This window comes from Clarias gariepinus, chromosome 28 (genome assembly GCF_024256425.1).
Source record: "Clarias gariepinus isolate MV-2021 ecotype Netherlands chromosome 28, CGAR_prim_01v2, whole genome shotgun sequence".
In the NCBI taxonomy this organism is placed as follows: Eukaryota; Metazoa; Chordata; class Actinopteri; order Siluriformes; family Clariidae; genus Clarias; species Clarias gariepinus.
In genome coordinates, this window is record NC_071127.1 from 11,890,752 (window position 1) to 11,903,784 (window position 13,033).

Consider the following 13,033-nt stretch of genomic DNA (forward strand, 5'->3'; position numbering starts at 1 on the left):
TGTGAAGATTCCCAATCATACAGATTAACTGGAGGTTGAGTCATGTCATCTCGTTCAGTGGAAATGTTTCTCTACTCATCCAAGCAGCTTCTTCAGTCTAAACCACTGTAAGTTGGAAAATTCCTTCTAAGGTCAAGGAGTCTCTCATGTTTGAAAAGCCTTGTTACCAATGAAGAAGGTAAGAGTAGGATGGAGGCTCGTTAGAAAGACAATAGAGAGAAAGTCGTTAAGGTGTAAACACATTGAACAGTGAATTTCTTAATTCTTTACATACTGTATACCAGCTTTTCTCAGTAGGCTGGGGTCAGAGTGCAGGGTCAGCCAGTGTACAGAGAGGGTTAGGGGCCTTGCTCAAGAGTTCAACAGTGGCAATCTGGCAGATTGATAATTAATTCATTAATAATTTCTTACTAATAAATGTTACTTAATTAATAAATGTTACTATGTTAATTTTATGTTGTGGATAATCGGTGTATAGTAAGGGTGTCATATTACCCAAAAGTCGCACATACTTAAGTGCAGTATGTTTTAATCAGTACATTGAAAAAATAAATAAACTAAACATGATTTATTTATGAATTTATTATAAAATTTGTAAATTTATAAAAACATTTCTCAAAAAAATTATAATAAATAATTAATTAATATAAAAATTAAAAAGGCATCTAGGTGTTAAGGAGTATTAATAGCACTAAATATAGTGCTAGTGAAATAGTAAAAACATTTTTTTTTTAAATAATGGATATTTTCACTATTCCACTTTTTCCCCACAACTCTGAATGAACCTTTTAGTCTTGACAGAAAAAAAAATCTTGACATGAAGTGCCACTGCAACAAAAGTCAACTTGTGTTATTATTCCCAAATCTGAGTTTCTTTCCTGCTTACAGGGTGAAGTAAAATCAAAGAATGGCTGTGCACACTACTGTATTATACAAACACAAAGAAAGACTTACAGGCACAATTGTTTGTCAAATCTAAGACACTGATTATACTGTTTGACAAAAAACAATATGCATCAGTCACTCAAATTACCTGAAAAGCATGTTGCATAACACCTGAACATGGGGGCTTTCAGGTTCCTACTTCGGCTGTCAAATGCACTAAAGTGGAAAATGACTTATTCTGACCGGCGAATTAGCACTTACACAGTAAGCAATTCCCCAATGCTGAATTAACACCCAGCAGTGTTTGCGTGAGTCCAGGTGGACTCTGAAAGTGTTAAATACTTTACTGTGTAGGATGTAATGCTGAATTATATTTTGCATAAATTTGTTCATCTGCCACTTCAAACCAGCACAAACTTTCTTTCTATGAAGTGTTATTTGAATCTTTTTCTACAAGATACGTCTTCAGAGACATGCTACAGTACTGTATGTTTTCCTTTAATTTGAATGATCCAAATTAATGGGGAAAATCACCGTGCACTAATTACATTTTGACTCTATTCACTGAACATCTGGGACGAACTGAAACTGAAATCCTCCTACTGTTACATCCCTAATGTATAGGTACAGTAATGTCATCGAATTAATCCTACTCTTCAGATTGACAGCGCTATGACAGTAAAACTGTAGGAACTCTGGCACTATTCACGAAAAATCTGCTTAGACATGCGATTTAATTATAGAAACTGTACAACCTTGAAAGATTCACAAGTAATTTATTCCTGCCAGAAGTCACCTTTGTGCACATTAACTTGAATCCTATTATTTCACTGGAATAAGATGTTAATTAAACAGTGACCCTAATACAAAAAAAAGAATATCCACTATTATGACCATTTACTTTAGAATATCATAAATTATCTGATAATTATGTTTGCGCAGATAGTGATCTCTTTCACTATACTGTATATGCCAAGTAGGCTTAGTGTTCCTTAGTAAGATTTTAGCAGACCTTAAACGTCAGCAAGTATCTATCTATCCTGGGTGTTAGAGACAATCTCACTTAAAGTCTCACCTCACTTTTCTCTGGAAGGAAGATATCACAAGTGATGCTTAGAAAGAACAGGTGTAAAGATGTCCTAAAGCAGGGCGATGAGTTTTTTTCAAAGAAACCTACCCATACACCTACTGTACTATCTTCCACTAACCGCAAACTAACACTAAAGAAAATGTTAGTTGTATCCAGTAGATGGTTAGATACAGGATATATATTAAGAAATACATTTTCCATTATCATTTAACAATACAGCATTAATTGTGATATATCTGGTAATGCATATGTGAAAAAAACAACCGACAAATACGCTGGCGATGACATCCATATGTGTATCATATACAGTGGAACCTTGGATTACGAGCATAATTCGTTCCAGAAGTGGAACACTTCTACAGTGGTACACTCATAAACCAAATCAAATTTTCGCATAAGATATAATAGAAACTCAAATAATTTGTTCCACAGCCCCAAAAAATAAATACATAAAAAGAATGAATACAAAATATTAAGTAAAAATAAAACAAATTAACCTGCACTACCTGAAAAAAAAAGTCAAGTGTTTCTGTTTATGGGGTGTGTATTCCGCTGTGGGTGTGTGTTTGGGCCGTTAGCCGTCTCAGAAACAGTGTGGAATCTGTTATGGCGTGTGTGTCAACCTTCATACCTTTGTACTGGAAAGCACGTTAGGCGTCCACAAACATTTAGCCAGATAGAACAGATTACAGAATATCCATATCCACATATTTATTCCCAATTATCTGGGAAACACTACGTCATTGCAGTGCCTGTAAACTAGCCAGGTTAAAGACGTCAACACAATATAAAGATGTATGGTTCGCCAGTTAGCTAGTTATGCATTAATGTTTGTGGCACCAACAAGAAGTCAGCTGATTAATGTTTCAGTCATGCAACATTTTTTTTGTTCTATCCATCATAAGTATTATTTATGTTTGGCATCCTTTTTTTTACTATACACTCTCCATCCACTTCATTAGCTACACATTGATATTACTGGGCTGGTCCACCTTGTGCCTTCAAAGCTGCCATAATTCTCCATTGCACAGATTTAACAAGGTGATGGAAACAATCTTAGAAGTTTTGGTCCATATCAACATGATACTGTAGCATAACACACGTGCTGGAGGTTTGTATCCATAGTACAAGATTCTCCACCATTCCACCACATCCCAAAGGTGCTCTACTGGATTGAGATCTGTCAACTGTGGAGGCCATTTAAGTACAGCGAACTCAATGTAATTTTATATCAAAAGCAGTTATCATGGGTCATAAAAGGATGGACATGGCCAGCAACTACCACATCCACCAGCCTGAACAGTTGATGCAAAGCAGGGTAAATCAATGCATTCATCTTGTTTATGACATATTTTGACCCTATCATCAAGACTCATCAGACTGGGGAACGTTTTTCCATTCTTCTATTGCCCAACTTTGGTGATGCCATGCAAATTGTACCCTCAGTTTTCTGAGTTTGCATCAAGAAGGCATGTTCACCCACACACCCACTCATGGAATAGTTTCTCTTTTTCACACCATTCTTTGTAAACCCTAGCGAAGGTTATAAGTAAAAATCACAACAGATCAGCAGATTCTAAAATACTCAGACTAGCTTATCTGGCACAAACAACCATGCCATGATCAAAGTTACTCAAATGACTTTTCTTCCCCATTCTGATGCTCGGTTTGAATATCATCTTGACCATTTCTACATGTACTAAGAAGCTGCCATGCAATTGGATGTAAGCATTAACAAGCAGTTGAAATCATGTACCTGCTGTAATAAAGTGGCCAGTGAGTGTATAACCGGAAATGTTAAATTACAGCTTTGCACATACTGTACAGTACTGTATAGTCTGTATATTCTATTAAATACAACAACAACGTAAAAACAGTGCTTTATATTTGCATATACTGTATTTCAATCCAAACACAGTAAGTCTTTTTTGTTTGTTTGTTTGTTTGTTTTTTACTTTTGGCCAGACAATGTACAAATGATTATTATTTTCAGTAGGTGTGAATAAAAATCTGGCACACAGCCTAGGGATTTGTCCACCCTGGTATAAAATGTTCCTGTTGGCATCCAGTTTTATGCAAATAGTTAAAGCTAACTTGTATAATCTGTCCTGTAGGGTTTTTTGATCGCGGGCTTTTTGATCGCAGTAATGCTGTGGGCTCGATACATCAAAGTATGGCCGATTCTTTGTCTAAGTCGGAACTGATGCTGTAAGGTTAAAAAGAAATGAATAAAAATAACGCTGTGTATCAGTGGCATTATCATGCTTGGCACAATAGCTACAAGCAATCCGGTATAACTGCTGTGCTGAAAATGATCCACCACTGAAATAATACCTGGTTAGATATGGACCTATTGTGTTAACTACCAACATGTCACTTTGCTTCTCCCTGCTCTAATGATGGGTTCCAGCTGAAGGGTGAATTATATGTTGCAGAGGTCTCGAGAAGTCTTATAAATTTCCTCTTTTAAAAGTTAAGGATTTGTTCAGTCATGCAATCTTTTAGGGTGAAAGCATCCACATAACTTAGTGTTCACTGTTCACTTACTGTAAAAAGACCAGACTAATAGGCTAGCCCAGGGAATGCATTCACTCTTATATATATACAGAGAAATGCACACACATTGCATTAAAGTTTCTGTATTTTAAAGCAAAATTATTCGTATTAGTGATCCTAAACAAAAAAAAAATTCCTCCTTTGTACAACCGACTGATAATACCCAACCTATACACTCACGGTAACCTACATTCACAGGAACTCCTGTAGAGTTTATTTAAGCCTGTAGCCTCAGATTCCTCTTCTTTCCTGATTCGAGTGGAACCTGATCATGTTTATTCTCCTCATTCACTTTAAGGTTTGATATGGTTTGCATTCTGGGATGCTTTTCTGCTTCACATACAATCCTTTAAATTACTATTTCTTTCATGTCAACTCGAACCTGGTCATTTTTTTTTCTGACCTCTTTTGTCAACAAGTTGTTTCCGGCAACAGAACTGATGCTTACAAAAAAAAAAATCTTTTTTTGCTTGTCTGTTTTTGGTTTTTTCATCTTTCTGTGCATAGTTAAAAATAGGAATTAGTTCTGCAATACTCAAACAAACATGCAATGATGAAAGAGAGATAGCTTTTTTTTCCCGTTTTGATTTTTGATGTGCAAGTTAACCGAATCTCTTGAGCTACATCTGCATGATTTTATGCACTGAGCTGTTGCTACAGGATGGCTGATTGGATAACTGCATGAATGATTGGGTGTACTAACAAAATAGTTGCTGACAGTACATTACACACATACACACACAAATACACACAAATACACACAAATGTTCGGAATTCAATTCAAACCTGTACTTTCGACTGTGCAGAATAAAAGAACACAGTTATGAGACTAAAAACTCCTTTTATATAATCCCCTGCTACACTAATGCACTTATCCCAATGTTTCACTAGTGCCTGGATACCATCAAGGTAGAAAATTTTCTCTGTATGCCAGAGCCGTGATCAGCCTGCCTGCTTCAAGTCTGGAACACTGGCCTCCCAGGAACTCCCAGGAACAGGTCAGGACTGTATGGGGGATGTGGCAATAACTTCCAGCCGAGTTCGCACAGGCTAAGGTTTCTCTCCCATAAGTTGGTATCCATCATTTTTCACAGATCAGGCGTTCTACTCTCTGAATGTTCATGGAAACAACTGCAGTGTGCTCCGAGCCTCCTCAGCCGGGATTGCCATTCACAAATGTACGGTCTTCTGAAAAACATTCGGACCATTCTATTTTACTATGTCTGGGTGCTAATGGTGACCACTTTGACAACCTAATGCGATTGCATAATTTAAACATGACTTTTGACAGCTACCCTTTCATGGTCATATACATTTAATAATAAAATGATTGTGCATATATTTTTCATGTTAAAATGGGCATGCAGTATAGTATATTCGGTTAAGAGTATTTTCAAAACTGCTTATATACTGGGATTCTTATACACAAGCATCTCTAGAGAATAGTCAGAAAATGAGAAAATATCCAGCGAGCAGCAGTTTTCTGGGAGAAAATGCTTCGTTGATGCCAGAGGTCAGAGGAGAATGGCCAGACTGGTTCGAGCTGATAGAAAGGCAACATTAACTAAATGGCATCTTGTTGCAACCGAGGTATCCCAAGGAGCTGCTCTGAATGCACAACACGTTGAAACTTAAAGCAGATGTGCTACAGCAGCAGAAGGCCACACCACACCGGGTGCCACCGCTGTGAGCCAAGAACAGGAAACTGAAGCACAGACTCGGAGATCCATCCTGCATTGTATCAATGGCTCAAGCTGGTGATGGTGGTGTTAGGGATATTTTTGGCACGCTTTGGGCCCATTAGCACCAATTGATCATCATTAGCATAAAAAAACCTAAGTATTGTAGCTGACCATGTCCATCCCTTAAGAACCACAGGATAACAAACAATGTCATAAACTGGTTTCTTGAATATGACAATGAGTTCACTGTGCTCAAGTGGTCTCCACAGTCTCCAGATCTCACATTTTTGTTGGTTTTTGCTTATTTTGCTGCAAGTCCCAAATTAAAGACAATACATCTAAAATGTATACCACTATATTGTGATATGCAAGCATATTTTACTATCATATTTGAATGTACACTACCCAGTATACAGTATTAAGTGGATTACGATGGTCTTTGATTTCTTTATAGGCCTAAGTATTTAAAAATATAGTCCTAATTAAGTTCTGTGTGAGTTTTGCTTAAGCATGGTCGATACTGCGCACCCACTGGGATTGAGAATTGAGTATCTCTGCTTTTATTTCCCTGAGTATGTGCTGTTTACTTCCAGAATCGTCTGGAAGGACTCATTACAGAGCGGGCCGATGGGTGCTCAGCACAGCAGGCGGAGTGAAAAAGGAGCTTCAGAAGTGTCTGATCAGCTTTATTGGTACAACATAAAGCTTTACAGTTTGATAGGGCTGCAGAAACGGACAAGCCATGTTTGCTGGTGTTATTGGAATCTGAGCAATTCCCCCAATTGCAAATTCTAGCTTGTGCTGTAACAGCAAGAGGCAAATTGTAAGTTAAATGAGAAGGCTTTAGTATCCAAACAGGAGAACGGGAGAGGTTAGGGCTTCAAGTTCACATTGTGTTTAATGAGGTTTCCTGTTTCTGAAGGATGCACACACCAGCAAAAAAAGATTTTGAACTACAGTTAAGTAGCTGTTAGAGCTGTGTGATCGAATTGCTTTAGCAATTTAATCGAACTTTTGTTGGTCGATTCAGTTCATTGAATCGATGAGTCAGTTTTTGATTCAAAATCGATTCATTCTTTTGAAATTACAAACATTAAATGGTTTAAAATGTACAAATTCTTAAAAAAAAATTGCACAGGTTTTGCACAAAAAAAATGCATTTCACAAGCGGTGGGTTGTTTATGAATGGATTCCCTCTTTATGAACGAGTCTTTAACATGACTCATGAAGAAGGAGTATTCTCAGAGAGTGATTTGCTTATTTTCTACTGGACGTGCATGTGCAAAGCATCGCAAAACTGCACATCACAAATGTACAGGAAACTTAGCGGTTCATCTCGTGAGTCTTTTAGTCTGAATTGTTCTTTTGTTACTGTACGTGACTCTCATAGACGCTAAAAGCATAAAAGAACGAACGACTCGGACTAGAAGATATGAGAGGTGAGCTGCTCGTTCTGTTTAACGTAATATGTCCTTAGCGGCATTGTCATATTTTCATTTCTGGAACTATAATATTTGTGTATATAGACGTGTTGGCGGTCTGTTTATTGAAAATGTTTTGAAAACTAAATGACTTAAAAAAGATCCGTTTATTTTGATAAACGTGATTCAAAGAACCGAGTCACTAAAAGGATTTAAACTTCCTATTACTAGAGACGATCATGTCTTCTTTCTTAAGGATATAGTCAGTTTGTGCAATACTGCCACCTATTGGACTGGACTAAGAAGATTACGATTATCGATCTGTTTGAAAAGACATTTAAACAACCAACAACATAGGATACACAGTTCAATCTTTATCAAATAAAATTTTTAGATTTGAACACTTCAACACATTAAAAAAATAATAAAGCTGTCTGCAACATATCAGACAATAAACATTAGTGCGAAAATTGCATCAACAGTCTACCTAGGATTCACAGCTCTTGCAGGTATCAGCACTGACATTTTTGAGCGGAATATAACATGTAAAAAAAAAAATGCACATTTTCCATCCAACCCCTCTAGGGAAAGCTCTAAGCCTCTGACCTCTAGATCTCATAATTGGGGGCAGGCTGAAGTTACTAGTATATGATACACAAGCATGCTGCGGTGCATGTAAACACCTTGAGGCATGTCTTTCTCTGCCTTCCAGGCACTTTTTTTTTTGAAAAAAAAAAAAAAGGGTACAGTTTTAGGTAAGCCTGCTCAAAGCAAAAGCAATAGCCTAATTGAGGGCATCTCATAAATGTGAGCTTGGAGATCATGGGCTTCATCTATTAACCATGTATACACATAGTTGCATGCACAAAACTGTCTACAGCCATGGTCAAAAGTTTTGAGAACGACACAAATATAAATTTTCACATGGTGGGGTGCTTCAGTGTTTTTTAATCTTTTGTCAGATGTTACTATGGTATACTTAAGTAGTTAAGTTATTTGATTTTAAACATTACATAAGTGTTAAAGGCTTTTATTGACAATTACATTAAGTTTATGCAGAGTCCATACTTTCTGTAATTCGCCCTGGCATGCTGTCAATTAACTTCTGGACCACATCCTGACTGATGGCAGCCCATTCTTGCATAACCAATGTTCGGTAGAATTTGTAGGTTTTTGATTGTCCGCCCATCTGTTGAGGATTGACCAGAATTCCTCAATGGGATTAAGGTCTGGAGAGTTTCCTGGCCATGAACCTGACCTTTCAAAGTTAACTTAGTTATCATGTTTTACTTATAGTAAAGTGCTGGAAAAGGCATTATTCCTCACGAAACTGGATGGTTGGAAGAAGGTGCTCTCGAAATATGTTTTTGTACTTTTCTTTATTCATGGCTGTTTTAGTGAAAAATTATGAGTGAGCCCACAGTCCATGACACACAGCTGTAAATGAACGTTTCTATGCACTAAATGAAGAATGGGGAAGAAAGGTGTGTTAAGTGATTTTGAATGTGGTATTCACATTCTGCTGCCAGACGATCTAGACTAAGTATTTCCAAAACTGCTGATCTACAGGGATTTTCACACACAACCCATCTTTAGGATTTACAGAGAATTATGTGAGAAAAAAAAATATCCTGTGAGTTCTCTTAGAAAAAATGCCTTGTTGATGCCAGGTCAAGGGTCAAAGGAGTCTTGTTGGAACTGGTAGAAGGGTAACAGTAAATCAAATTACGTTACAAACAAGGAATGCCGGAGTGCTTCTATGAATGCACAATCCTTGAAACCTTGAAGCAGATGGTCTACAATAGCAGAAGACCACACCGGATGCAACTCCTTTTTTCAAACAGGAAATTGGCTTGCAGAAATTGGACAACAGAAGATTGGAAAAACGTTGTCTGGCTTGACGAGTTTTGATTTATGCTGCAACATTCCTATGGTAGGGTCAGAATTTGTTGTATACAACATGAAAGCATGGATCCATCCTGCCTTCATGCGTCAACGGTTCAGGCTGGTGGTGATGGTGTAATTCACCAGTGTTATGACCACAGGATACACGGCATGTCACAAAGCTTAAATTATCTCACACTGGTTTCTTGAACATGGCGATGAGTTCACTGTCTTCAAATGATCTCCACAGTCACCAGATCTCAGTCCAATAGAGCAGCTTTGGTATGTGGTGGAACATGGATGTGCAGCCGACTAATCCACGGTGATGTCAATACGGACCAAAAAAAATTTAAAATTATATACAAGGCACACAAAGACTGATTGGAATTATACCTGGTTTGAAGTTTTGGCTTATGCAGCTGTAAAGAGAAAGGGATATGTCTGGAAATTCTATTCTGAGAGTGAAGAGTGGATCATTAGCAATTTCATTTGCTTAATGCAATTTAATTTGATCCCTATTCTAGGGTTTTTAGCTGAAAGCACATTTCAAAGAGAAATTAAAACAGACGTTTCACCAACAACAACTGGCATTGGTGGTTCGGTGGTAGGTTTCTCGCCTGCCATGCAGAAGCATGGAAAAAATGCTCGTATCACGAAATCCTCCATGCCACTGCCTCCTAACTTCATGCTGCATTTTTTTTTCAAACATGACACTTAAAAAGCTTAATCTCAGCAGCATACTGAACCCAAAAGAGAAGTTATTCCTTAAAAAAAAAAAAATCTGTTGCTTTAGAATACAGATTGTGCAGAGAGTTGATTATGCTAAGCAGTGTGACTCAGGAACGTTCTGTACTAAGAAGTGCTAAGAAAACGGTTAGCCTCCTCAATCCCTCTCTCTTCATCACCTCTTTTTCACTTCTACCTCATGCATTCGACAGCTTTGTAGAAATACCTCTCCGGAAAAGAAGCTGTAAGGGAAGTTGAGAGGTGATGAACACTGTGACACTGGAAGTTTGCTTGAGTTTAGTCAGTGCTACCTTTAGCACCAAGAGTGGCTCTCCTGAGGCGGCACAGACAGAGCGCAGACGCTAACGGAAATGATTTCCCACAGGAAAAAATCCCCAGTGTTAAGGAGCCTCTTTCCAAATAAATAAATAAAAAACAGAGCGGTATATAAAGCAAGAGCTGAAAAAACAACCAGAAGGCATGGCTTTAAATCTAAAATATACTAGAAATATGTCAGTGGTATACAACTCCTATATATACTAGACAATATATATAGACACATATAACCTCAAAATATATCAGGACAAATATATATTGACATATATACTTGTCCTTATATATTTCGAGTATATATATATATACACACACACACACACACACACACACTGTAGCAAAAGGGGGGAAAACACATTTTTACACAAGGCTATGTAGTTTTGAATTTAGTTTTTCCATAAATTCAAATTAAAACTTTATTTGTCACATACACAGTACGATATGCAGTGGAATGCTTATACGACCGCCAGTGACCTTAAATAGAGAATTAAAACTTATATTGAGAAATAAAAGAAATATGATAGAAAATAAATTTAACTAGGATAAGAATTAAAATTAAAATACAAATATACTGTATATAAAAATAGAAATATATACTGTACATAGAATTTTTTTTTTTTTAATTGAAGCATCTGAGGTGGTACAAACGCTGCCGGGCCTTTTTTACCACGGTGTTGATGTGACAGGACCATGACAGGTCCTGCGTAATATGAACACTGAGGTATCGAAAGCTGTCCACTCTCTCCACTGGGCTTCTGTTGATGACGGGGGTCTGGTAGTCTGGTAGTTCAGTCCTAATAGTGGACTGAAGTCCACTATTAGCTCCTTTGTCTTGCTGACGTTCAGGAGGAGATTCAGTCCTCCAGATTTCCAATCTCCTCCAGGTAGGCCGTCTCGTCGTTGTTCGTGATCAGGCCGACCACGACAGTGTCGTCAGCAAACTTGATAACGGTGCTGGAGCTGGTAGTGGCCACGCAATCATAGGTGTACAAAGAGTACATCAGGGGGCTCAGAACACAACCCTGGGGGTCTCCAGTGCTGAGAGTGAGTGAGGCTGAGACATGTCCGCCCATCCTTACTGCCTCTAGTCTGTCAGTCAGAAAATTGGAGATCCACTGACACATAGATGAGCTGAGTCCCAGGTGCTCCATAATAATAATAATAAAACCCTTCAGTTAAAAACTGCTTGACGTGTTTACCTGTGTTATCTTGTTATCTTTTAGTAAAATTTAAATTAGTTTTAATGATCTGAAGCATTAAAGTGTGACAAACGTGCAGAAAAATAAGAAATCAATAAGGGGGCAAACACTTTTTCACACCACTGTATATACAGTATGAGATCATCTTTTCAACATAGCCACAATATCTAGTCATGTTAATTAATGCCAGGTCTTGCTTCAGTAGTCTGATGCAAACTGTTCCATTTATTTCGCAATAACACCTCAGGGAGTGCTTTATTCCCATTATTTCACTGCAATTTGTCACACATGTGGTAGAATATCCAGATCGAGATGCTCAATATAAAGTATTCAAAGGGGGGGCCTTACGTTACCAACCAATATAACTTCCGTAAATGTTAAATACACTTCTTAGTATTAAGAATTTCACCATAGTAATGCATTTAAATGGTCATAATGTGTACACTAACTTCATGAGGTACACCTGTTCAACTGCTTGTTACTGCAAATATATAATCAGCCAATCACATAGCATCGACTTATGCATTCAGCTCATCTGCTGAAGTTTAAACAGAGGATAAGAATGGGAAAGAAAGGCGAATTAAGTGACTTTGAACGCGGCATGGGTGTCGGTGCCAGACGAGCTGGTCTGAGTATTTGCAAAAACTGCTGATCTACTGGGATTTTCACACACTACCAACCCTAGTGAGAATGGTCTGAAAAACAGAAAATAACCAGTGAGCAGCAGTTTTGTGGGCGAAAATGCCTTGTTGATGCCAGTAGCAGAGAACCACACCAGGTGCCACTCCTGTCAGCTAAGAACAGGAAACTGAGGCTACAAATTGCATGGGCTCACCAAAAATCATACAACAGAAGATTGGAAAACTTTGCCTGGTCTGATGGGTCTCGATTTCTGCTGTGACAGTTGGGTGATGGGGTCAGAATTTTTTAATAAAGAACACGAAAGCTTGAATCTATACTGCCTTGTGGCAATGGTTCAGGCTGGCATTTGTTTGGCACACTTTGGGCCCCTTATTTCCTGAGTATTGTTGCTGGCCATGTCCATCAGTTTATGACCACAGGATAAACCAAATGTCACAAAGCTAAAACCATGTCAAACTGGTTTCTTGAGCTTGACAACAAGTTCACTGTCCTCAAATGGCCTCCACAGTCACCAGATCAATCCAGCCGAGCACCTTTGGGATGTGGTGTAAGGAGAGATAGATGTGCAGCCGATGAATCTGCAGTAACTGCATGACACAATCAGGTCCATATGGA

General features: G+C 38.0%; 1 protein-coding gene across 7 annotated transcripts in view; it reads right to left on the minus strand.

Annotated features, from left to right (window-relative positions):
- The window catches only part of col16a1 (collagen, type XVI, alpha 1), a 103,952-nt gene that overhangs the window by 78,999 nt on the left and 11,920 nt on the right, over positions 1 to 13,033 (minus strand). The gene's annotated exons all lie outside the window — the stretch shown is intronic.